We start from the raw sequence: 12244 nt of genomic DNA, 5'->3' as shown, positions 1-12244 counted from the left end.
TAATTGCGCTGATAAAAAAATAATTAAAATGAAATAAAATAAAATACCGGAATGATTAAAAAATATAAAGCAAAAAAATAAATTTTATTTTACTTTTAATATAATAATAATAATTAAATACACATTTTTAAATACACAACCATAGTAATGTAATTGTTGGTTCACGTAAAAAATATAATACCATAAAAGCAAAATACAATAAATAATACCAGAATTTAATGTCAGAGGAAGGTATTGTCCACTCTATGTGTGCATATCGTAATAAGGTACCACGTACACACTTTATAAATAGTTATATTAATTACTTATGTAAATTGTTTTTCTTTTTTCTTTTCAGATCTAAACTTTATACGCGAGCTCAGGAGGAGAAAAAGTTCGTTTTAGAAGGTAATATTTTAATTATGACACCTTGATATTTTTGTTATTTATTTCCTTAAATAAATTATGCATACCGATATGTGTGCATAATATTAGGACTGATAATAAATTATGAAATTACTTACAATCGCACTCGTCATGAAAGAATGGCATAAGTGAAGTTACGTCAAAAATGTTTATTGCTCGATTAGATACAGAAATATGTATATAACCCATATCGTCTCCAATTCTTGTAACTATACCAACTAACATTGTACATACAGTTACAAGAATTGGAGACAATATGGGTTATATTTTTCTATATCTAATGGAGCAATAAACATTTTTGACGTAACTGCACTTATGAAATTCTTCCATGAGGGGTGCGAATCAATTAAATATTTGTTTATGTAAATTTTTTCTTGAAATATATATTTAAGCTTTAATAATATACATTTAAGTAGAGCGAAATACGTCAATATTGGTGTTAATTTTTTTCGCTTTTTTTCTAATAGTAAATATTGAATATACACATAACAGGAAATCTTAAAATCAATATTTTGAAGAAACTTATATCTGTGGCTTGCTACAAAAAGTGCGTAAGTAATATAGACTTAGACACTTCTTGTACCAAACCACAGGAACATACACCGCATTTTAGAAAATGAATCTATCACATCTGCACATTAATACGAGTCAATGAATGAATCTACCACATCACACATAAAGCTAATTAACACGTCGCATTATTCTACTTCGAAAGTAACCTGAAAACTTTATAAAGTCTCACCGCTCGCCGAATGAGGTCACCATTATATTACACGGAGGAATTTATTTCTTAATAATAAAATGAATAGGATGCACTCAGGGAGCTTTCTCCACTTAATGACCCCATTAAACCTACCGCTCAAAGGGCTATTACAAGTTTTTTGTGTCATGGCACAAAAGCCGACCCAAATTTCACCGGTGAGAAAAACTGTTTTAACTTTGTATCGCATTATGTCGGTAAATAAATTCCTTGAGCCCATTAAGAAGTTAAACTTCAAAAGTGTACGTTACTGATATTCTTTTTAACTTGATAGACTCGTTGTATTTTAGTACAGGGTCAAGAGCACGTCAAACTACACACTTAAGATTTAAAATTCAGCTGTATGCCGCTTGCAATAAGAACGGTCTAAAATTCAAAGTACCAAGTTTGATGTACTGTACTAAAAATAGGAAAGAAATAACGCTATATGAACTATATAATGTCATTTCTTTCTTTTTTGATGTTCCGAATCGTCTTATCGTAGTATAATGTTAAAGTACTTAATATAATTTACATTCAAAGAATTTTAACTACCAAAGAAAGAAATTTTTTATTTTTTTTAATTAAAATAAAGAAATTTCAATTATTTTTTCTCATTTTCAAGAAGAATAATATATAAAACAAACTGAGTCTTGAAAGTTACGTTGTGAATTCGTAATTTCAATCTAGTGTCAACGGTTAGCGTCGCCAAGGAACACATAGATGTCGCTGGTATAATTTTACAAAATAAACGTATTTTTATTTAACGAGATATTATTATTTCCTGTGTACTAATAAATAAAAAATAAACAAAATATTGAAGAGATTTATGTAAATACATAAATTCAACATAACTTTTAATCATTACAAATCAAAACTTAGACAATAAATTCGAAAATAATATTGTTTCTACTGCATCCGTGTAACTATTTTAAGATTGCTAAATTTGACTTAAGAACAATATTACTGTAATATCAAAGTCGCGTCATAGTACGAACTGAGTGAATGATTAGTCACAAAGCTGCCAATAAAACACCATAGTTTTAACATTATAATAAGCTTTCTTCCCTGCGCTTAATGGGTGAATTTGGTTGAAGGTTACCAGTATTTACCAACATTTTGTAGTGTTCCCTGTCACTATTCCGACCAGATTTGGGGTTTGATTACAAAGTTTTCAGTTACAATGTGATTAAACGTAGAAAAACAAATACGACGACATTTCATTGTTTACCTACGTATGACATTATGTCATGTGTTTAGTATTTGCATTAACAAATTAATAATATTTCATCCCATATGTCATTTATTGATTTAAAAATACAAAAATATTGGTTAAATGATCATTTGTATTACACAAACATTCTTTCTAACTACATTTTAGATTTTTCTCAGATAATTGTTCGATTACGTAGTAAAATGTATTATGCCAGCAACAATAATAACCAAAACCGGTCTAACACAAATACAAAAAACTTTATTTCAAACTATTCACGAATTGCAATTTTAATTGCACACCATACTTCTCTTCTCTCTTTTATAACTATGAAGTTACAATTGCTATTTTTAGGCATAACACACATATGATACATAATGAATAATGAAAACATTGTTAGCTACAAATAGATGACTGTTTCTATACAGGCTGATTTAAATTTAGAGATACCAAGAACCGTCACTTTTTAAATATGGTTTAGTTACCATGTTATTATTAAAATCGTTCGAATTAGAGTTTATAAACCAAAGTCGAGCTATTTAAATGTTCAAGGAACTAATAAATATTCCTAAAAAGATGGCCTCGAGTTGTCGAAATGTTTCAATCGTTGGCGACATTCAATTGGCACACCGGGGTCACCTCTTTTACCAACTGAGCTTTAGATCAAGGCAGCAATCTTACGAATTTCGTGTGTGTTTTTGTAAATTTTTCGTGTTTTTTTTTTTCAAGCGATGGTACGTACAAGTTGTGTGCCTGCTTGTAAACGACACGCCTTCTTTCCATGGCAGCTGCAGTGCCACTCAGAACTTTAAATCACAAAGATCAGAGGAGCAGTGCCACTGCGCCCGTCACCCTGAGACATAAGTTGACAAGTCCCAAGTGCCTGTTTTTTTCACCAGCACAAAACGGGACCACAGTAATGTGAATATTACGGCTAGGCGGCAGAAATGAATAAAAGAATATTCCTGAGTAGCTGGGCCATAAACAATTCATATTACATATTCAATCATAAATTTTTCCATTGTATTGCATGTGAAATAGAGCCAAACTTGAGTATCGTTTGTCTTATTGTTAATTTATCTTTACTAGACATTTTATTAGCAGTAGAGCTCCTTCTGAAGGATTCGTCCAGGGTACACCTTACCTATTTCTGCCACCAAGCAGTAATGTTAGCATTACTGTGTTCCGGCTTAGAAGGGTAAGGGTGCTGGTGAAATTACAGGCACACGGGGCTTGTCAACTTATGTCTAAGGGTGACGGACGCGGTGGCAGTGCTCCTCAGATTTTTGTGATTTAAAACTCTGAGTGGCGCTACATTTGTCATGGACAGGCATGTAGCTTACCACCACTAGGTGCACGACTTGGTCGTCCTGTCACAAGATATTATAAAAAAAAGACATTGAATTCCTCTACGCTGCCGAAACATACTTTTTCTTTGCTTCGCACTAATAGAAAGTTCTATAAATAACTTGATCGTACAGTTAGAATATTATTAAACATAAAACAATACATATTTTTCACCACCTGTATAATAAGATCGTGAGTAGAAAGCATATTAAAAACAGTGATATAATCTTTATGACACTAATCACTGTTAACAGAATTAATCGTTAAGCCAAATGTCATGCCTAAAACCACTTATTTGTGTCTTGATTCGGAAATTAATTTTTAGATACGCCTTCAAACCTGTTTGCAAGTAAAATTTTTTGACACGCCTTCAGACCTGTTTGCGGTAACAGCTGTTATTAGTTACGTTATGTAATTGGAAATGCGACTTTTAACGTTAAAAATAAACTAGCTAAGGTTATTTTGGTTACCAAGGTAAGATTCTGCTTTTAATTACTGTTTATCTTGCTTATGATATTCAGACGAAAGAGTAAGATCAAAACAAAGCTTTCCTAGTTCCGGAATTCATCATTATCATCATCATTATCATCATCGTCAACCCATTTATACGTCCCACTGCTGGGCATGGATCTCCTCTCGAGTGAGGGTTAGGCCGTAGCTTGCCACGCCGCCCTAATATGGGTTGAGAACTTCAACATGTGAAGTTCCCAACCCGCCGTTCCGACACTTGTGAGCCTTCTTCGACGTGCAGGTTTCATCACGACGTTGCCCATCACCGAAAAGCTCATTTCAAATCAAATTTCGCACATATATTCCGAAACTAGTGTAGTGTGTGGTTAAACTAAATAGTGCCAGTGACACTGAACAAAAGAACACATGATAAAAGTGTCTTCGCCTTACTAGATAATAAGAATATTACCAGTGGGTGAATTCGTAGTTTACTTTATTTATTTATTGGTTTAAGTGAAATGTAAATTATTTAATTTTTTATTCAATTGATATTCAATTATTTTCATGTGAAATTAATCCACTAGTTTGTTATAACTATTAATACAAAGATCGAACACTCAGAAAAAATTCCTTCGATCCGGCCGGATTCGAACCGATGTCTTCTAACATACCGTGGTAGACGCTATACCAACTAAGCCACAGAACGAACCAGCGGACCTCACGAATTTTTCTATGTGCTTGCGTCGTATTTGGTTTTTCAACGAATATTACTTATTAGTCTTGTATTTGACTACATTGTAATGCATTTATAATGTACTTTACTAGTGCTTATAAATATATATTTTTTAAATATTATGAATAACTCAGGGGTTTCAAACACACGGCTTCTACTTGAGAAGTGATAGGTCAAAGCAAGCCGTGGTAACCTAATTACCACGGCTTGCTCACAGCAGAGATTGTAGCTAGCCTTTATTTTGCTGACCACATTTTATGTGAAAATCTTTTGTTTATTATAAAAATAAGAACTAGTCCTTAAACGCCATTGGTTCGAACGAATATGCAAAGCACGTGTGGTTGTTACTGGTCGCCTTTGCCTAATGTAAAATTAAAAAAAAAACACTTAAGGTGAAGTGAGACCGAAAATTGACGTTTTGACGTATTTTAACCACACGGGAAATCGGTTGTTCGACAATTGATAAAAAAGAATTCACCTTGATTTTATGTAATTGATAATGAAAACAGAAGCTATCGATAGTGAACTATAACACAAACATGATTGACTAAACTTCGCCCGATTAAAAAAATCTCAAAGTTCCACAAAGTTTTCACTTTTTACTACGTTCATTTATGGAAAAAATCAGTAGTATTATCACGAAATACGACGCGACGATCATCGTTTTAGCTTCGTATCGAACCGGAGGCTATCAAGAAACGCGTACGAAGGTCGTGATTTGACATAAGTCCTCACTCCGAAACGTCAAATCACAACTTTCGTATCGAATTATGAAATTACTTTCATCGTAAAACTGACTTATATAGTACGTATAAGCTTCGTTGTGGACGCCGGCGCGTAGTTTCGTATTTCGTGCTAGACTTACAGTTTCAGTGTTAGTACACATTTTTCAATGAAATAATCTCTCCCGTGTAATAAATACATCATGGGACTCTTTTTACTGTAAGAAAATATATTTTATTTCTAAAAGGTATTCAATATCGTGCAATGAACTTTTCCGCGATTAGATTAGGTATACGCTACAAAACCTACGCAACTACGATTTTTTTCGCCTCAAGGTGGTAATGTGTCGTTCGATAATTCAAATTGTACAACATATTCAACTAAATATCACTAAGTTACTCATAAATTTATGCAATATATATATATACATATTTTTTGTTAACAAATAGAAATCGTCCGCAATCCAATGGTGTTTTATTATATGTTTAGTGATATCTTATCAATAAGTCGACTATCGATTGCATTGGAATTTGTATGCAAAGTGCTTTGCTTAAACCACCTATTCAATTGCTCAGGTTTGAGAGCTTTCGATGCACTTTCAAGGTACAATCACAAGCATTAAGAAATAAATGTTAAAGGCCAAATGTATTTATTTTATTTAAAAACATTTGATTACATTGTGACAATCTTCATAACGTAAAGTAGGAACATCTTAAAACTAAATGTATCAAACCAATACATGTAACTACCACTTGCAATTAGTAATAATCTTAGTACAGAGTACTAAAAAACCGACCTGAAAAGTACGTGGAATTACATATAATTGCCAACTTTTATTGAAATCGGTTACCGGAAAGTGCGCAAATCCGGATTCATCCCCTATACCGGACTTGACACAGGAGATAATAAAAATCGGTTCTCACTACTCAAAGTATAATGAGAAAAAAACGCCTTGAATTGGAGAATAGCAAAAGCGCTATTTAGGCGTTATTTATAAAAATGAATCTTCATGTGTGAACAGTCACCCTTAGAGGGATGATTTTCTTCAAAATTATATGAGACCATTATGGAGTTACCCTCTTTACAACAAAAAAATAATCATGAAAATCGGTTCACAAATACCGGAGTTATCGCATAACATACATACAAAAAAAACATATAGTCGAATTGAGAACCTCCTCCTTTTTGAAGTCGGTTAAAAAGACGGTAAAATTGACAACATGGTTTAACACGGTGTAACGTCAGTTTAGGTGTAACTTGTGGTTGTTTATGTGTATGTCCATGACATCCGCGACACAGGTTTTTTCCTAGTGCGGGGCCATTGACTTACTTAAAAAAACATCAAGAAAAGGAAAAATCAACAACAATTAATAACAACAGCAACAATCAAAAGTATAATTAAAAATATAATAACATATTCGGTTTGCTACAAAAATCTAAACAAGCATAAAAGTACTCGTTGAGAAAAGTACAAAACAAATAGTAAACAAATATTATAAACATTTTATTATAATACCAAGTGACAGGACGAACAAGTCGTGAGCCTAATAATAAGCGACACGCCTGTCCATAACAGTTGCACTACGACTCAGAGCTTTAATTGCAAAGATCTGAGGGACACTGCCACTGAGTCCGTCGCCCTGAGACATAAGTTGACAAGTCTGTGATTTCACCAGCACCCTTACCCTTCAAAACCAGAACACAGTAATGCTGACATTACTGCTTGGCGGCAGAAATAGATAAGGTTACATTACTTCCCTGGACGAACTCTTTGACAAGGAGCTCTGCTGCTCCTATAGTATGAAAGTGTGTAGTGCTTAAAAATCTTCTCAGATTTCAATTTCTGAGTGTCACTGCAACTGTTATGGGTAAGCGTGTAGCTTACCAACAGACGACTTGTTCGTACCGCCACTTAATATAATATTGGTTTAAAATAACAATTTTGCTTATTGTAGCACAACACGTAATTATTTGGGAAATGTTTATGACACAAAACTTGCTGTTCATCTAAATTACCCAATTATTTTTTATTTCATACTCGCACTCTTATCTACTTAAATCCAATTTCTTGTAAATACCTAGTCCGTGAAATGTAAAGTATTGCCGTGTTTGATGCAGAATATATAAAATCTTTATGAACTTTATCCATGAGACTGTACAAAAGTGACAGTGAGCAAGGTGAGAAGTGCAGGTGAAAGTGATCGGTGCATACGCACCTTTTAACTGCATTAAAACTTTATGGGATCGTGTCTGGAGAGATTTATTCTCGGAATATTGTACTATCGATGCAAAATCTTCCTTACTGCCGAAAAGTCGTAAATTGCTTTAAATGCGTTAGTTGTTTTTGTAATGTGGGACAGCAGTTTTTGTAACCCTTACGACGTAGATAATAGGATGCTAATGTGTTCTCTAGACGAAGATACTAGGCCACGGTCGACTCCGTTCTAATCACGAAAACAGTTAATATGAAATATACGTGGTCCTACCTAATTCATTAAACGACATTCTTGTAATGGGCATATTCATTACATCAAATACAACATTTTTTAATAAAGAGATTCCTGAAATCGCGAAATATAAAAGTAAATCATCAAAGTACGATTTACTTTGTCGTTTATCGTTGGGATAGCAAAATCACACATAATCATACGTCAAAAGTGCTAAAAGCGCCGTAAAGTTGCCTGCTTATCGTTATTCTACATGATATTTCACGGAGAGCATAAAAGGGAACTACATGAATAAATTCCGCCTTCCCCTTTCCATCATCGGGGGAGCAGACGTAGGCTGCGGTTCCACCCCTATGTTGAGGATATTAAAAAAATTCGCAGGAAGTACTTCGCTTCCACATTTATATGGCGAACAATTATGGAGTGGAATTCCCTAACTACGTACTTCCCTCATCGGAATAACTTGGACCTTTTCAAGGCGAGAGTGAATAGGCATTATTTAGATGTGGATGCTCCATCATCGACTTCATCATCACTTTCCATCAAGTGAGATGAAGGTCAAATGCGCACTTACTTTTTAATAAAAAAAATAAAATAAAAAGAAATGACTCCTATTTAAGCATAAAAACGTTTCGATTTATTTCGTTCGTACAAATTTTAAACAACTATCATTCAAAAATTGTCATTTTGTAGATGTAGCCTTATTATACTAAGGTGCGATAATTGTAATACAAACGGGCTGCACTTTTCAACAAGACATAGTAAAGAAGTAATCGTATGACAGACTTAAAAAAAGAACAAAACTTTTTGTTTCAACGTAAGCTAAAAATTCTTCCAGTATCCCCAAAGCAAGTTCTATCTCTCGTTGATGTCTTTTCTACGTACGTTACAAAAAGCGCTTGTCGATAACACGACGCTTTCGTGAAATAGTGAATTACATAGTCGATAATGTTTATAAAGCTCAGGCTACACAGAGGTAGTACAACGGGAAAAGTGGCCCGGGGGCGAACCTTCGGGAAGCGAATGCGGGGCATGCCACACAGCAGTCCCAAGCGAAGTTCGCGGCAGAAAAGCAGACCGAAGGTGGCCGGTAATGTGAAACCAAACGCAGCCGTGCGTTTCATTTTGTACACAGAGTTTGAAGAAAACACCACATCGTTGTCGGATAAAGATGAAGAATATTTTCTGCTTTTATTAGCGCTACGGTTTACGTTAATTTCGGTCGAATTAATATTGAAACTTAATGAAAGCACACTCAAGAGTTGTAAAAAAATACGTTCATAACGCTAAAGTCCCGATAAAGACCCGCTCCCGAATTGCGCTCCGCTGCGCCAGCCGTTTCAATGTGGAAGGGTTCATAGGGTTCATAAGAACTCGACCATTCGCCTTCGCTCCCGCCTCTGTGTGGGCAGAGCATCAGGAGACACTCATTGACATATCATCAGCTTGACTTGATCAAATAAAACTTTATGCCCATGCAATAAGTACACTTATATATATTATGCATAATTGGTCTGTTGATATTTATTATGATTACGTTTATGTATTCCAGTGATTCCGGCATTCAACAACTGTACTTGGAAGGTTCTATTCAAAGGAATCTGTGTCAGGTGTTATTGCATGTTAATTATCATCCAAAATATTTGTAACATTAATTATTCAAGTTATTCACTTAATTGCATTACATTCGAAAAGGGGGAGATTTTATCCGCTAATACAGATTAATGTTTACATGGCTACCCATGTGAAGTCAGCCGTTTATAATCACTCGACTATTATATTATGGAACAACAGATTAGGGTATAAAAGTATTGATGATTGAAAATACCTTCGGGTGTAGCGCAATTACCACCCTGCTTTTAGTGTATTTAGTACTCATACTTACCTTACCAAACTTTAGTTTATGATATCAAATGATAGGATGACCAAGTCATGCACCTGATGATAATTGACACGCCTGTATACAATAGTTGTAGTGACACTCAGATCTTTAAATCGCAAACATCTGAGGGGCACTGCTACCGCGCCCGTAACCTAGAGACATAAAGTCCCATGTGCCTGTAATTTCACCAGTATACTTACCCTTCAAAACCGGAACGCAGTGTTAATCACTTTACTGTTTGGCGGCAGAAATAAGTATTATATACTCGTATTTACTTCCATGAAACTATAATTGACCGTTAGCCAATACGTAACAAAAGTAGTCCAAGCGGTTAATATGCGGTTTAATATTCTTCTGTCGGCGTTTCCTTGTGCACTTAAACAAACAACCATACATAAATGCACACGTCTGACATACATATATTTAAAACGCACGCGCACGCATTGTTGCAGATCTTTGGTTTGGTTTTTAACGACTTTTTTGCCGTAGCGCCATCTGTGAGAAATTAATTTCTTACAGGATTAATAGTTATAATAAACAAGTGGAGTCATCACCATCATCAGCCTTTCGCAGTCCACTGCTAGATATAGGTCTCTCCCAATGCACGCCATTTCGCCCGGTCCTCAGCTTGTCGCATCCATCTGCTGCCTACAGCCTTTCGCAAATCGTCACTCCATCTGGCCAGAGGGCGTCCTACACTACGTTTGTCGAGATAGTCATCGAGCAAGTTATCGGTTCTTTGACAGATATGGTCAGCCCACTGCCACTAGTGGAGTAATTTCACAAAAAAAATAATTTCATATCATAGTGGTGTAACATTCTGACATTCAAAACTCATACAATTTAAATTATAGTACGCTCTCAGACGAGGATTTAGGCCATGGTGGCCCAGTGCGAGTTGGGGACTTTACACGTTTTCCGAGAGCTGTGAACCTTCTTCGACGTGCAGGTGTCGTCATGATCCTTCACCGAAAAGCTGTTGGTCAATTTCAAGTTCAATTTAGAAACATAAATTACGAAATACAATATATAAAATACTTATCATGTTTTATATTTTGTAGCATCGAAACAAAACTTCAAGGATTTATTGCTCGTAAAGTTATTTAATATCACATTGATTCGACGAATTATTTGGCTTTACAAAAATAGAAAATAAAAATTATTATACACCAGCACATAAATAGCTGGAATAAAAAAAGGAAAATGACAATTATAGTCTGTCATTAGTGGTTTGACAATCACTTCTTCGCACTCTACTTATTTTTCAGAGTAAGGCTTTTTACACTCATATGAAATCATTGAATACTGTTAACTCTTGCTTTGAGCTCTTTACGTGATAGCCATCAGAAAGTGCTCTTCTTGGGCATTGACTGAGTATTCCGAGTATTCAGAGTGCGCAATATGACCTAACATATCAGATCTATCTAATTAGTAGACATTTAAATAAGATGTTTGCTAGTACAGACTTTATATGACAGCTTCTGCATTTTAAAATGCTATCGCTTGCAAATGTAGGGACTTATTAGACTTAATACACACACCGATACATTTAGGGAAACATTACGTTGGGGATAGTGCAAATCCGCGAATGTAGTATTGATAAAAAGCGCGTATCTGCAGCAAACCAAATTTCCCAGGAGAGGGTTTTAACGTTATTACCTTGTTATTTCAATAGTTACGACTTTCAAATTTGCACAGTAAGCATTAATTTATATTGTCTACAAACGGATAACAATAAATTTCCGTAAATCACTCTAATTTGGTTGCCACGACATTTACGCGGATTTGATCTCCAATTTGACGAACAATAGACTGCTTCGTATTAACATTAACTATCAGGACGAGTGTTGTCACCATCACGTGTATAACCAGAAATAGAGACGAAATGTCATGTCATTTATTTGAAAACTATTCTGCCAGATCATTACTGTGACAGAAGTTCTGTACGCTCCGATTGGCCAGCCCGAATTCGAAACAATTAAGCGGTGACGTCAATTGTTTCACTTCACAACGACCAGTTTAACTTAAGCTTTGATAGTGTTCTTTAATATTTAAATACCGATTAAATGCGATTAAATGTTTTTCGCACACCACCGAATGGAACAGCCCCCCACAGTTAGATATTATTATCTTTATTACAATAAATATAGAATATTTTTGGAATATACGGATCGGTACACACAGGTCATTTGTTGGCGCTGTACGATGTCAGTTTTCTAATTAGTGATTTCAGCGCAAACGAGAGTTGATATTTAAAAATGATATAAGACCCATTTACCTGACGAGTTGCCAGGAATGGACGGCC

At 34.8% G+C, this 12244-nt stretch overlaps 1 protein-coding gene across 2 annotated transcripts in view; it reads left to right on the top strand.

The window, feature by feature from the left end:
* Positions 1 to 12244, top strand: part of LOC113236781 (pancreatic triacylglycerol lipase-like) — an 88274-nt gene that overhangs the window by 36775 nt on the left and 39255 nt on the right. For both annotated transcript variants that reach the window (XM_026472950.1, XM_026472949.1), the window contains exon 2: positions 338 to 387. The gene's annotated coding sequence lies outside the window, so the exon portion shown is untranslated. The remainder of the gene's footprint in view (positions 1 to 337; positions 388 to 12244) is intronic.

This window comes from Hyposmocoma kahamanoa, unplaced genomic scaffold (assembly GCF_003589595.1).
Source record: "Hyposmocoma kahamanoa isolate Upper Pololo Valley unplaced genomic scaffold, ASM358959v1 92, whole genome shotgun sequence".
In the NCBI taxonomy this organism is placed as follows: Eukaryota; Metazoa; Arthropoda; class Insecta; order Lepidoptera; family Cosmopterigidae; genus Hyposmocoma; species Hyposmocoma kahamanoa.
This window is presented reverse-complemented; position numbering and strand designations above follow the sequence as displayed.